Below are 12,404 nucleotides of genomic sequence, written 5' to 3'. Positions count from 1 at the left end.
ACTTCTAGGTAACAAAGGCAGAGTCTTTGTCACCCTTGGTCAAAACTGGGCTTCCTAACGTAGCACTTATAGTTCTTCTGATGGTTGCTGAAATAAATTGCCAGAGGGGCAGCTTAAAAAGGAGAGCTTTATTCTATCACATTTGAGGAAGCCAGAAGACTGACACCAGAGTGTCAGTGGGGCTACATGCCCTCCGAGGGTTCTAGGGAAGAACTTTTCTTGCCTCTTTTATTGTACAGAGGCCACTGACTGTTCCAGGGTTTTCCTGAGTGTTAATCACATCACTGTGGTCACTCCTTCCCTCTTCATGTCAACGTCTCTGCTCCATGTCCTTCTACTCTGTGTGTCTCTTATGAGGATGCTTCACTGAATTTAGGACTCAGATAACTCCCTATAGCGCATTTCCAAATTCAATGCAGAACTGAATTTTAAATGCTGTTTCATTTTTTTCCAGTCTGCAAGCTTTCCTTTTCTTTTTAAAATGAGTTAATAAAATTTATTAAGATAGCCTAATTGGCCGGGCGCGGTGGCTCAAGCCTGTAATCCCAGCACTTTGGGAGGCCGAGACGGGCGGATCACGAGGTCAGGAGATCAAGACCATCCTGGCTAACACGGTGAAACCCCGTCTCTACTAAAAATACAAAAACTAGCCGGGCGAGGTGGCGGGCGCCTGTAGTCCCAGCTCCTCGGGAGCCTGAGGCAGGAGAATGGCGTAAACCCGGGAGGCGGAGCTTGCAGTGAGCTGAGATCTGGCCACTGCACTCCAGACTGGGCGACAGAGCGAGACTCCGCCTCAAAAAAAAAAAAAAAAAAAAAGATAGCCTAATTATGCCAAATACTCTAAACATATTTAAAGTAAATGCACAGAATTCAAAGATAACAAATATCTGAACGTAAGCTGTTTGCAGAAGCCTAAGTGATATATTTAAAACTTTTTTCTACATCTTTTACTCCTCATAAGAGTTTGGAACTAAGAAATCCAGAGCTTTTCAAAGGTCCTCTTCCAACCTCTCCCATGTTCATCCAATTCTAAACTATTTTAGGTTATTTTTGTTTCAGAGACAGATATTTAATGTTGTAAGAAACGGCAGTCATGATTCAAATGGAAATATACTTAAATCACCTTAATTGAGTTGAATCATCCAGCTACTGGGAATTTTCATATGGAATTTTCCCAGGTAAAGAAGCACAAGTTGTTCAAGTACTTGAAATTCTTGAAATTATTTTTGTACTTTCCCTCATTCATGAAATTTTTACATCCTTTTTTCCCTAGTTTTTTTGTTTGTTTGTTTTATCATTTTCCCTTTCTTTCAAACTAACTACAGTGGGAACATAATTCCTTATTTTAGTCAGAAAAAGAAGTGAATTCATGTAAGCGTGTCATGGGAAATCTCTTATCTTGAGAAATAGTTTACACCACCTGCCTTTTTGCAATCAGATGCATTTCCTGCACTTCTGACTGAGCTCCATAAACTCATCTGTGAATTTGGCTAGGGACATTACATTTCAAAGATTACCTGAGTGTAAATAGAGGGCAGGGATTTTTTTGTAATCTACAGTGAGTATGCAACAGAATGCAGATTTCAATCTCATTTTTGAATTTTTCCTGACTCAAGAGCTAGATGGAGGATCTGCTATGTTCCGTGCTATTCATTTAAAAATTAAATATTTCTAAGTTGAATTAAAATATAAACATCCCAGGACATACACTGGTTATGAGAAATATGCCTTAAGCAAGATAGAATCAGAGTAAACAGCTAATCTACACAAGGTGAATATCAATTTTTAAAAAATGAATGGATGACAATATTTATATCAAAAGAACATGTGATTTAATATTTCAAATAGTGTTATATTTTATTAATAATGTATACACTCACAATGATGAAAATGGCAAAACCATATTTTTGTGATAAAAACATCAACATATAAAAAATGAAGTCTGCAGGAAATAGATAAAAGAATATTCAAAATCAATATCCTCATGTAAAATATTAGTAAAATTACTTCAGTTAATGGCTGATAAAATAGGAACATTAAAGAGAGATGTGGTTCTTAAACTATTAAGTAATGGGCTCTAACAACATGAAAGAGACCTCTCTCCAATGTGTGATTCTTGCACGTTGCTTTATGGGATCCAGGAACCACCTAAGGCTCCAGTTTTGGAAATTCCAGTGAATTAGTTATAAATAATATATACTTAAATTTTTTAAAAAAACATAAAGCATATGAATGTCAAATTTTACATTTTAACCTATTTTTCTCATAGAAATCTTATCACTTATTTCAATTTATATTTGTTTTTAAGTGTATACTTTGGTAAGCATTTTGAAAGCAGGTGTTATGTCTATTTTACTCGTAATAGTACAAAAACTATTATGTAGTATCTATCAATTCTTATTTGATTTTTGTTTTTGGTATTAATCTAGGACTTTATACCAAAAAGAGTCATAGAAACAAGGAATAATGCTGCAGAGTGTCCATAGCATCTAGATGACAGTCTCAAAATGCCATCTCATTGAAAGTCACTAGGGGGCCGGGCGCGGTGGCTCAAGCCTGTAATCCCAGCACTTTGGGAGGCCGAGGCGGGCGGATCACAAGGTCAGGAGGTCGAGACCATCCTGGCTAACACAGTGAAACCCCGTCTCCACTTAAAAAATACAAAAAATTAGCCGGGCGAGATGGCGGGCGCCTGTAGTCCCAGCTACTCGGGAGGCTGAGGCAGGAGAATGGCTTGGACCCGGGAGGCGGAGCTTGCAGTGAGCTGAGATCCGGCCACTGCACTCCAGCCTGGGCGACAGAGCGAGACTCCGTCTCAAAAAAGAAAGTCACTAGGGTTCTGCAGAGCAAGGTTAGAGTGCAGTCTGGGCAGTAAATGTACACAATAAGCATAATGGTCTCATCACAAAAAGCAAGGAAGCTACCACTGATTATCAAAAGGAAACATTTGACAGATTTATTTAAATACATTAACCTATAAAGACACAAAACACACACACACAAACACACACTCACAAACTAATCCCACAAGTATTCATGCACACTCACACACCTAATTTTTCCCAATTGGGTGATATTTACTAATTAACTTGTTACCTAAGTAAATTTGAAAAAAAGAAGCATTTCTCTTTATTTTCTTGTTCACATTTTGTCTCAGGAAACCATAACATTGATGATGATATGTGGATAACCAAATAGTTGATGAGGAAATGTGTCCTCTATAGACTATTTATTTTATATAAAAAAAGGAATGAAAGAATTAGAACAGACCCATTTGAAACTCCTATTGAGCTAATGGATTTAGTCAGTGGTCATCAATAGCTGCTTATATACACAAAAAGGCAGACAAGCACTTACCAACTGGCTCCTTTAGAGAGGTAGAGAATGCCAGCTATGATATATTCTTGTGAAAATATCAGACCTGAGTTTGATTAAGATCCTGGATACAATCATGAATTTCTAACAATTACAGGGATCAGAGGAACATAGGAAGTGGCCCCACAGTGATGCAGTCAGCAAAGTCTAGGCTGTGGAAAAAAAACAATCTACAGGACCATAAAACTTAAGTCCTTCAATGAATAATTTGAAAAGTTATTAATATGCACCATATAAAAGATTTAAAAGACACACCAACCAATTTCAATATGTACTCCGTAATTTGATAGATTCTTGATTCGAACAAATAAGCTATAAAAACAAATTGAAATAAAGAAAAATGAACACAATGTAACTATATTAAGCACTTATTAATTTTAGGTTGGACACAAATATTTTATTAAAGTTTAAAAATGGTCATGTTTTGAGATATATTTTGAAATATTTCCACATAAAACACTATGGCATTTGATTCAAAATAATTCAAAGGGAGTGAGGAAGTTTGTAGGAATAGGGTTGAAATGAGATTGTTCATGATTTGTAAATGTTGTAAAATCATGGCAATTAAATACGGTAAATAGTAGTTTATAGTCCTTTATAAAAATGTTTTTAAAATGTACCTCGAACTAAATGACATTTTTGAAATAATTTGAGTAAAGAATTTTAATAAATGTTTACATTATTCAACTAATTTTTTACAGTTCATTTGCCCATAAATAGACTTTATTTTGGGTGAGTCACATTTATCAAGTCTTTCTGAATTATTTAAATTAGTCTTCACAGATTTGTAACTCCTTATTTGCCCATTATTTCTCAGCAATTTAATTTAACTGTTTAATTATCACAAAAAGTATAAGTGATATAACTGTAAGAAATAAACACAGCTGACTTTTAGTAAGTGAACAGTTCAGTTGCTAGAAAACATGTTGGAAATTTATAAGATGTCCTATTCGTCATTCACTTGCTGGGCATTAGCAGTACGATTTCTCAAGGAAGTAAAGATTATTAATCTGGTAAATTGATTAAGCACAAATTTCTCCTACTTCTTCACAATACATCCACAAAAATCACCTGATGTCTTTCTGCAAATCAGGCTTTACGTGAAATTACAGGGCCGTCGATGCCTAAAGAGTTCAATTAAGTGTCATTTTCAAGTCTTCCTTTAATTTTCATGAACAAGAAAATAACATAAAAGGCCACTGATTCTATTTGGGGAGCACGTCCAATGGTCTTATCCTTGATTCCTCACTTTTTTCTATGTCACAATCCACAGCTAGGCTGGGCACGGTGGCTAGCATCTATAATCTCAGCACTTTGGAAAGCCGAAGTGGGAAAATCACTTGAGCCCAGGGTTTGAGACCACCCTGGGCATAATGAGAGCCCATCTGTACAAAAGGATAAAAAAATTAACCAGGTGTGGTGGTGTGCTCCTGTAGTCTTAGCTACTTAGGAGGCTAAGGCGGGAGGATCACTTGAGCCCAGGAGATCAAGGCTGCAGTGAGCCGTGATCACACCACTGCACTCCAGCCTGGCTGAATGAGCAAGACCCCATCTCAGAACATAAACAAAAACAAAAATCCACAACTAGATTATCAGTTAATCAATTATAATCCAATTTGTTACTCTTCTTGACCCAGCAGTTGATGTGAAATAAACTAGTTAAGGACTATTTCTAAAACAAACAAAAGTAATTATAGTGAGGTCAGGGCAGGATCTTTACAATAAGCTTGAAAAATGATAGTTTTACAGCCCCATGGAACATACATACTGGAAATGCAGCTTTAGACTTATTCAACATGAAAGACAGCAGGAAAGATCAAAGCCCATTCCAAAACCAGACTTAACAAAACTATCCCCCAGCTATGTGTACTGGCTTCTTGCTGATGTCACCTGCTGAGCACGTAGCCAACTGGCAAAATAAATGTGCTGAGTATGTGATTAGGTCAGCACACACGTACCAGAAGAGAGGGGTTTGAACCCTGCTAAAGGGAAAAAAAAGGAAGTAGAAAAGACCCATATCATTCCCCAAGCGCCATGAGTTTTGGAGGTATGTTCTTCTTCTTGGGAACAATGTCAGGAGGAATTAACTTCTAGAGTCCATGTACTAAGGATGAGTTTCTATAGAAACCCTTGGACTCTTCACCTTGGGATGCCCTACAAAAATAATATATACCTATCATTAACTTATGGTGATTGTTCTGTTACTCACAAATGCATTTTTATCAACTGTATAAACTGAATCCTCAAAAATATTAAATAAATTATGGAATAATTAGTTTATTCAATTAAGGATAAATAAATTATGGAATAATTTAATATTATTCTGTGAAATATTACATTTGATCCATAAAACCTGCCTATCTAAATGGCAATATAATTTTAATTGCTGCAAGCTAGTATATTTCATATCAAAAAAGAATGGCAGGATACAGTAGTGTTTAAATAATTACAAAATAAAAGCACTCACCTGAAGCAGCTGTTAAAAATAATAAGCTGAATACAAAATTAGTTCATGTTATATAGCTTATGGAAAAAGTGTGTTGTAGAATGTTGATTTCATGATTATATATTTTTGTAATTATCTGCTCTTGAATATCTGATTTTTATAGCATAGTGTACCGTATTTTATCAAATTATATAAATTGAAATGTCATGCTATTATACCAACAAAGCTGCTAATAATGGTTAACTCTGGGTAGATGGATTAGCAGAGTGAGGGTACATTCATTATTTTGACTGCATTTGCATCCAAATTGTTGATTATTTTGCAACAAAGATGCATTATTAATGTGATGCTTAAAAATAAGAGAAAGAAAAACAATCATTCCACCTCATTACAAAATAAATGTACATTATTTTTTAAATTTAGTGTTTTCATGCCTACTACATAGAAAAAATACAAAATAAAAGTATATTACTGTTGCATGCAAATTTTTAGTAAAAAATAAAATTTTCAGCCATAACAGTTTCTTTCAGAAAGCTGTTTGCCAATAAATGTTTCAATCCATTTTCAAGGAATTTTATTCTTTTTTTTTAATTATTATTATACTTTAAGTTCTAGGGTACATGTGCATACCGTGCAGGTTTGTTACATATGTATATTTGTGCCATGTTGGTGTGCTGCACCCATCAACTCGTCAGCACCCATCAATTCATCATTTATGTCATGTATAACTCCCCAATGCAAAAAAATATGGAACGTTTCACGAATTTGCGTGTCATCCTTGCGCGGGGGCCATGCTAATCTTCTCTGTATCGTTCCAATTTTAGTATATGTGCTGCTGAAGCGAGCACAAGGAATTTTATTCTTAAGAATATTAATTAAGAAAATAATATGATACTTTAAATATCTATATTTTTCAATCATATTTTTATATTTATAACTAAAATACTAATTGCAACACGCAAGTGCAAAATTGATACAATTAAAAACAAATCATGTATTCTTTGTGGGGCAGTAGTTATAACAAGAAATTAAATTTACAAGGCAGATAAACTTCTTTTCATATGAAAACGATGACTATGTGGAACCAAAGCTAACACAGAATGAGCGCTTCATAAGTGTCATGTACTTCTCCAGGAAATGTTATTTTTGCTTATTTCATAGAGGAGAGGTCTTGAGTGTAGAGAGTTCTACTTGCTTGCCCAAGGCCACAGAGGTAATCAGGAACAGAACTTGTATTTTAGACCCATTCTACTGACTTCAAAATATTTAAAAAATATGTTTATGATAAAGTAGAGGAATAAATAATTTGCAAAACCAGTAACTGAAAAAACTAATTTAATTTTTGCATATTCAATCTAGTTGTCTTAGATTAGGCTACTATAATAAAATACCATAGTCTGGGTAGTTTAAACAACAGACATTTATTTTGTACAGTTCTGGAGACTTAGAAACTCAAGATCAAGGCGCTGGCCCTTTAGGTCCTGGCGAGGACTCTGTCTGGCTTGCAGATGGCTGCCTTCCTGGTATCCTCACAAGGGAGAGAGAAAGGAAATTCTGGTGTCTCTTTCTCTCCTTATAAAGGCACTGATGACATCATGGGGATCCCAACCTCAGGATCTCATCTAAAGCTAATTACCTGCCCACCTCCTAATACCATTACCCAGTGGGTTAAGGTTTCAACATGTAAATTTTGGGAGGACACAAACATTTGATCCATAAAACCTGCCTATCTAAATGTCAATATAATTTTAATTGTTGCAAACTAGCAAATTTTATATCAAAAAAGAATGACAGAATATAGTAGTGTTCAAATAATTACAAAATAAAAGCATTCACCTGAGTCTATTCTTATAATATACTTCTATGAAACTCTGAATGTTGAAATTAATCATGGAATCATAGAACAAATCCAGGGCATATGAGGCATCTCATTTCCATGTGCAGTTCCACCGGATTCTATGTTCTCTGCACAGAGTTCCCACAGCCAAGCCAGTGACACACACACACTAGAGTACCAGGGACTTCCACCCAAGTGCAGACACGAAAGTATATCATTCAACGTTAAGTATGTACCTAAAATTTTACAGTTTGCATGCTAGAGTGTAAAGGGAATACATCCTTGGATTTCATAAACAATCAAATTTTGAAACTTGCTTTTTTGAACATTTGCACGTGAGGTATGATCACTTATATCTTGCAATGAACCCACCCAAAGTCATTGGATGAGAATTTTTTTTCCTGGTTTTGTAAAGTCTTTAGCTAAGAAAATGTGGCCTTTAATTAATCCCAGATAACTGTATCAAGAGAGTGCTCCTCTTTTTGCTTTACTCACTAAGGAATCCAAATACAAATCTGCCTGATGATAGAAACTTTCTTTAGCTTTGGTTTTATATTTAATTATTCCAAGATCTCTCCTTTATTACTTGACTTTTTCCATTTTATTCTTGGGCTTCTTGTTTTTAAAATGGTATTGAATATTTGTTGTATCTCAAATCATCTTGGTTCATTTGGGAAGTCTATATGGTATGTTTTAAAATTATACTTGTTTATATACTTATTTTTCAGAGATGGGGTCTCACTGTGTTGCCCAGGCTGAACTCCTGGACTTAAGTGCTCCTCCTGCCTCAGCCCCCTCAGTAGCTGATACTACAGGTGTTTGCTACAGCATCTGGCTATTTTCTGGGCATCATTAAGTAGCTAACAAAGTAACTTACAACTACTAGGCTTTAAAAGGTACCTTGTTTCATTATTATGAAAGACAGAATGTGTCCTATTGCTGAATATCATCTTAAAGAGTATTCAGATTTCAAAAAACATATTAAGTATCAAGATTTTGATGATTAAAAGATACCTGCTTATGACCAATTGGCTGAATTTGAATGGACAGTCACCCTCTTTTAAAACATTTTAAATAAACACAGAGGCTCCTCCTGCCCTTGCTTTCTGTACTGATTGATCTAGGAGGGGCCATCTCCATACCTGTGTTGCCTCATGTCCATGAATAAAGTGCAGTGCCACACTTATCTACACGAACCTCCCCACCTGAAGAGAGTAATTTAAAGAGTAAGAGGATTTGCTTATAAACACTGAGTCACTGCTGCGCAGTGGCTCACATCTGTAATCCCAGCACTTTGGGAGGCTGAGGTGGGCAGATCACCTGAGGTCGGGAGTTCGAGACCAGCCTGACCAACATGGTGAATCCCCATTTCTACTAAAAATACAAAAATTAGTCATGCATGGTGGTGCATACCGGTAATCCCAGCTACTCAGGAGGCTGAGGCAGGTGAATCACTTGAACCGGGAGGCAGAAGTTGCAATGAGCCGAGATCGCACCACTGGACTCCAGCCTGGGCAACAAGAGTAAAAGTCCATCTCAAAAAAAAGAAAAAAGAAAAAAAAAGACTGGGTTACCTGTTACCATCTGAGACTCAGTTCCTGGAGGCAAGAGGGTCTATGAAACGTGCACAGAAATGTGCAGATGTATACTGCAGGCTGTGCTATCAGGCAATCTACAAGCTACAGAGCTCGACTCTGCTGCTCACTCTTTGTTAACTTCCAAAATCTAACTTTTTTTCTCATTTTTATTAAAAAGAAGAATAATACAACACAGCACTGTTGTGAGGACTTGATTTTTGCAGTACATGTAGGCATTAGTATGTAGGAATTAGTCTAGAGAAGGCTTTTTACATGGTGGCAGCTGAATAAGTGTTATTTCCCTGCATTATTTTTTTAATTTCATTTTTAGTGTGATTTTAATAGTGTATGTTGCACATGTATGTGTTGCTTAACTGTGTATTTGTATTGTACTATAACATGGGTCTTTTATTTAATTGTTTTGAAGATCAAACATTCTCTAAGGTTTAGCAATGGAAAAACAAATTGTGTATAACTGAGCAGCTGAGTGTCCATCTAATGTGAAGGGAAACCTTCCTAAAGGGACATCACACTTTTGGGATAGGAAAGAAGCCTATGTGTAGAGAGTGAGAAGTAAGCACTGGTGGCTGGCATTGTCCTGGACATGTTCTGAGAGGGATTTTATCAGAACAGAGGCAGGAGGGTGAGTAGATCCACCTAGAGCAAGCTGAGCAAGATGGTGCGGTAATGCCTGGGAGCATGACTGAAGCAAAGTGCCTGCCATCCAGGCAGTCACAACACAGTTCTGAACCTCACACCATCTGCAGTGGGACAACTTGCTGACTGCATGTCAATTACCTGAGAGGAGCAATCTGCTATGCAGGATCTGTTACCTGCCATTTGATGGCCATGCTCAAAATTCCCCAAGGCAATAAGTCAATGTGCCTCATGTCCAGGGGGTTTTGGAGAAAGGGTGCCCACTCTTATTGTTAGGTTAAATTAAGCATGCAAAGAACTTTTTCAACCAGAATAAGAAGATACTACAAGATGAAAACCAACCCATCAAATGGCTATCAGACATATTCAAGGATAATATTAATACCAACCATTTCATAGATATTTGTGCATTGTAAGAAGTTACTACCAACACATTTATTTTCCTGCAAATGTAAATGTATGCTTGACTCTAAGTTTTCAAGATGCTCTTTAATGAAGTCATTGTTTTACTTATGTAAGATGACTAATATCATTTTACATAGCGAGCTAACCTTTTATTATGCAAATTATAAAAAAGTAAATAATAAAAATAATATCTTATATATGATACAAGGCTTTTCTATTTCCTTTCTATTCCTGTGCGTCTTCCATAATGGCATTCTTTTGTTGCCTCTGCCTAAGATGTATATATATTTATACACACACACACACACACACACACACATACATGTACTAATTCTGCATCCCTTGTTGCTATGGCTTTGTTTCTCTTCCAACATGATAATTTACAATAAAATTCTGCTATCTCAGCAGGACGATTTTACTTCTATGGCTCTTGGGGGATTAACAGACTGCAAATTGTTTATCCTGTAATTCCTTCAGAAAATATTATTTCCTTTAATTTTGTTTAAAAACTCACAAATAATCGGTATTGATTTTAAGACACAAAGGATCACTGAAAGTTTGAAAGTATGATTTAATGTAAATTTTTTTTGGTAATTTTAAACTGGTCTGCAGCTATTTTTTTGAACAGTTTTATAACTGTCCACTTCTTATAACCTAATACGGTGTGTTTCCAGGGAAGAGTAAACAACCATTACCTTCTCATCTGTTTCAATTTTCTCTTCTTGTCAGTTACCTCTTTCCTTGGCTAACCATGGAAACTCATAAACATCAAAGTTGGTTCATTTGTATTCCTGTTTCCAAACATCAAATAAAGTCATCCATAAATTAATTTTATGAGCAATTAAGTTCTTCCAAGTCAATACTTTCTAAATTGATTTCTCTTTTACAATCAAGACACAGTTTAGCTTCATTTTATAACATTAGGCACAGCTCTCAGTTGGTTTTTCCATTTTAATTTTGGTGTCTACTTACTTTTTATTTTTTTAAGTAAAAATAAAATTTGGCGAGACAGAGTGAAAGACAGGAAGAATACCTGAAAAAGGTTGGTGAAGGAGAGGCTGATGCCATGACCTGAAGAACTAAGAGGTGAAGGCAAAGGGGTACCTACAGGAGGGACACTGTCGGGGTGGCATCCAGAGCTGGCACTTAGCAGGCACAGGGAGGGGATTCAAATCAGCCAGCAGCCTGGGACAGACACGGGACATTCAGCATGTGTTATGGATGTCAGGAGATGTGGTTTGGGATAAACATTTGGCTTCTCCAAAGTCTTCATATGGTCACCTGGAAGACATTTTCACAGAACATTGACAACTTTGATTCTAAGAGTATTTGAAACAATACTAGAAAAAAATAAAAAAGGAAAGTGGGGAGGTTCCCCCAAAGTGTATGCCTGTTCTGAAGAAAAATAAACAGTGTTGGTCCAAGGAGAAATAGAAAGTCAAATATTACTTCAAATGGTTGCTACAGAGATTAAATTAAATGAGATGATAAAAGGGTTAGCACAGTGCCTGCTTGTAATAAGCTGCCAATGTTTACAGATCATATGCTGATGACTGTGATTATCATTACTATCTGTATCAAGGTTTGTAACTGCAGTAGCCTTTTCTTTATTTATACTTCGTTCTTGTTTCATTTTATCCGTGTTCTCTATTTCTCCCTTTTTTGGGAAATTACTGCTGACTAGAACTTTTTGTCTGATCCCCATGGAGGAAAGCTACGGTGCAGATCCAAGAAATAGCTCAGCTGTTGGAATTCCGACTACAGTGCAAGATAAAGAGTCTCCCATGCTTATCGACTAAAATCTGGCAAGACCAGGGTACATCAAAAGCTTCAGATCAATTTGTCGAAGGGAAGGCTGAATCCATTATCAAAACACCATTGCAACAGCATAGTATAATGGTGACAAAGGAAAAAATCAGATACATGGGGAAACAAGTACCTAAGTGTGAGGCCACACGTGTCATTGATGAGATTAGCATTAGGTTGGTGCAAAAGTAGTTGCAGTTTTTGCATTACTTTTAATGGCAAAAACCGCAATTACTTTTGCACCACCCTAAAATGAAAAAAATGAAGCAAGAATAGAAGTATAGCTATAGCATGAGAAAGA

The 12,404-nt window shown here is 36.2% G+C and overlaps 1 non-coding gene and 1 pseudogene across 1 annotated transcript; both read right to left on the bottom strand.

The window, feature by feature from the left end:
- Positions 1–585: 585 nt before the first annotated feature.
- Positions 586–2,796, bottom strand: LOC115898277 (annotated as a pseudogene).
- Positions 2,797–6,562: 3,766 nt separating this feature from the next.
- On the bottom strand, positions 6,563–6,669 carry LOC115898541. Its single transcript, XR_004058251.1, has one exon. It is a non-coding gene; the product is annotated as a U6 spliceosomal RNA (small nuclear RNA).
- Between the last annotated feature and the right edge of the window lie 5,735 nt (positions 6,670–12,404).

The sequence above is a fragment of the Rhinopithecus roxellana genome, chromosome 6, assembly GCF_007565055.1.
Source record: "Rhinopithecus roxellana isolate Shanxi Qingling chromosome 6, ASM756505v1, whole genome shotgun sequence".
NCBI classification, from domain to species: domain Eukaryota; kingdom Metazoa; phylum Chordata; class Mammalia; order Primates; family Cercopithecidae; genus Rhinopithecus; species Rhinopithecus roxellana.
Note: the sequence above shows the minus strand (reverse complement) of the source record. Positions and strands in the feature narration are given on the sequence as shown.